Source organism: Prionailurus bengalensis, chromosome B1 (genome assembly GCF_016509475.1).
Source record: "Prionailurus bengalensis isolate Pbe53 chromosome B1, Fcat_Pben_1.1_paternal_pri, whole genome shotgun sequence".
NCBI lineage: Eukaryota > Metazoa > Chordata > Mammalia > Carnivora > Felidae > Prionailurus > Prionailurus bengalensis.
In genome coordinates, this window is record NC_057344.1 from 82,480,763 (window position 1) to 82,484,049 (window position 3,287).

Sequence of the window (3,287 nt, forward strand, 5' to 3'; positions counted from 1 at the left end):
CAAATGTGTAATCTATTGTCTCCTTGGCTGCTCCTGTGAATATCTGGCTTTCATAGACAGGTGCCCTTATTTATAAACACCTCCCATGAAGCCAACCAAAGGCATAAGCGGTGCCTGTCAGGGTGAGTGATGGGTGTAGTAGGAACGAATAAATGGGTGGGATGGTGGTGAGTTGAAACCTGAGCTCTTCTAATCCCTTGGAGCAGGACACCTGGAAGCTCCTCGTGCTACTCCCCCCTCACGGCCCCTGTTTTTTTTCAGATATGGGAGGGGGGAGAGAAGTAAATAAACAGTGTGTGTATGTGGGGGAGGGGGATGGGATGAAGAGGTGTTTGGTGTGTTTTCATCCCAGAGAGTGAACTTCAAAAAGCCTCTCATGACTGAAAACAAAGCTATGAGGGGTGGTGCTTTGCTTTTCACTTTGGTGGCCCTTATACTTTACAGGGAATGCCTTTGACCCACTGCCTGCCAGCCAGGCTTCTCTTTCCTGCTTCTTTTGCCTCTTGAAATTCTCGGAGTTGAGGCCAAATCTTCTTAGTCTGCTGTGTAATCCAGTCCCTTTGGTGACTTTGGAAACATCGGTTGGGTCTTCCACAAGGCTGATACATCATGCATGGGTTTTCAGACTTGTAAAATGAGAATATTCTTTTCTCCTTTATTTTGAATTTATGGCAATGCCCATCAAATCCAATAGTTTGTGCTTGATAGTTTAAATAAACTGTTATAGTAGCATGACTCTGTATGCGGTTAGTCCTGAGAAATGAAGCTTAATTTAAATACCATTAATAAGCTAATTTTTTTCTAAGAGGCAAAGCACTGTATAGACAGTTCTATGTTGAAGAGGAAAGGCTTTGGAATTAGGCAGATTGGGTATAAATTTCTTTTTCAGCATTTATTACTTGTAAATGACCTCGGACAAGTTATTATACTTCCTTGTGCCTTAGTTTTCTTCCTCTGTAAGGTAGAGGTATAATATCTCTCTTTAAATGCTGTGATTTGGTGAGTGAATAATAAACGAGCAGCACTCATTCTGATGTGGAGCGCTGGTTCAGTGGATGCTAACTCCTTCCTGCAAAGATTCTTGGCAGAACCTGTTTTAAAACAAGGATTAATGATGAAGCAGTGCCTCTAAGACGTTACCTTCTGGGTTGTTTTGAGTTTTCTGCTGGTTTCACACTCTCCTGGAAGAAATCCTAGGTACAAGAAGCTCAGTTAAAGACAATGTATGATGAATGGGAAAGGAAGAGAACATGAATGGTGTCCTAATCAGGAAGATTTTTTTTTTCTGGTCATAGAACTTTTGCTTGCCCCTATTAATACCCATCTCAAGAGATAAAAGCAGGTGTGTCCCTTTCTCTACCCATGTGACACCACTTTTGAAGAAATTGATGTACTCTTTCTTGCCTGTTTGATAGAAATCTAACTCCAGGATCAATAAGATAAGAATATTAGAACTGGAAGAAACTACCCTTATTATTGAAACAGAATGTCAGAGGATCCAGGACGAGTTTGAGAACCAGAGATGCAACATAGTAAATTCACAGCGGAGCAAGGATTATAGTCAAGATTATTTGATTTTGAATCCAGAATTCAGAAAGGGTGTTTCATCGTAAGTGTTTTTTTCTTCTCATCAGCTGCTACTCTTGGTTGACTGGAAAGATGAAAGCCAACATTAAAAAGGTGGACTTTTTTTTGCTTGTCTTCAAACAAACCTTTATTGACTTGAAAGAGAGGAGGCAGATGGGTTCAAAGTGGAAAACAAGAAATGATCCAGAATGGTTTTTCCAGGATGCAATTGCCACAGCATTTTCTGTTCGGGGCAAATATTGTAATATTGAATCATGAGTTTGTCATTGATCCTTAATGAATGATAAGCACAGACTCACTGATTTGAGGAGCGTTTAATTAATGTAACTTGTAGGAAATCAGAGGGAATATTTATTAAAGACGTATAAGGAGCTATCTCACATGGGTTTGTTTTGACTGTTGAACGTAAGTAAATAAATCATAGCGAGATTTCTCAGGCTCTACAACTATGCATTCAAAATTAACAACCAGTTTCTGGCCAAAATCTTCTCTCTAACCTGGGTTCCGTATCTTGTTCCAAGAGCAGTGTACTCGGCCAAGCATACCGGATGGGGCATCTGCAACAAGGATTGGAAAGGAGAATTTTGCCCTGAGTTTGAAGGTGTTATTTTTCCCATGGTTTGATTTGCCTGGCATTCTTTGTCTGGCATTTTTTCCTTTTCCTTTGCAAGGAAAGGGAGAAATGAGGAGTGTTAGTTGCTGACGAAGTCAAGAGGGCGCTGAGGCTGGCTGGGTTTATTACTTTTGGCCGATACACAGTGTGATGTGGTTCTACTTCCTATTTGCAGAGCCTTTCTAGAAACCTGGGCTCTGTTCTTCAGTGAGTCCTCCTTGTCGGCTTACATATATTTAAAAAGGGAGAATGAAGGTCCAAAAGAAGGAAAGGAATTTTAAAAAGCAGTTTCTTAAAGAGAACAGGGAACCCCACGGGAAAGCAGTGTATCAGAAGGGATAGTGCAGAAGATGATTCTCAGCGTGTAAAACGTGCCCATCGTTCCCAGTATAGAATTTGTGGAACGTGTACATGTAATGTCTCTCTCATAGCCCACTGGAGGTAATAATCATGGTGACAACAGCATCAGACATGACATGTGTGTGGCACATCCCAGTTTATAGATGACTCGCTTGCACATATTATTTCATTTAAAGGATGAAGGGATGGGACACACAGCAGACTTCTTGAGTAGTCATGTGAAAAACCCCTCAGGGCTCGGGCCCCAGGACGTCACACCGGTGCAGGATAGAGGAGGAGGCACTGGGCCTGGCATGTAGGTATCTGGTTTTGGCTCTGCTCAGCCATCAAAGCTTTGAATACAGGATTAGCCCCTCAGCCTGTTTTCTCATCTTTAATGCCATACAATTATATGAGATGATCTCTAAGAATGCTCCTGGCACTAACATTCGAATTCTGTGATCCAGTTCCCTCGATGGGGAGAAACTTTCATCTTAAAGAAGGCATCTTTTGAATGTAGAAAGGCTGTCTCTGTTCTTGGAGGAAGCTCCATATTGCAGCCAGCAGTTTGTTCCGAGGTTTACACTTGGTTTACGAAACCATTATCTTTTCAGGCATGCAGCAAGCTAAAAAAAAATATTGCTTTCATCACCACCATTTCTATTTTGAAATAGAAAATTCTCTTTGAAAAGATTTAAATGGGAGTGTGTATTTCACATATTGTGTAACTACCCCCCGGTGTAACAAG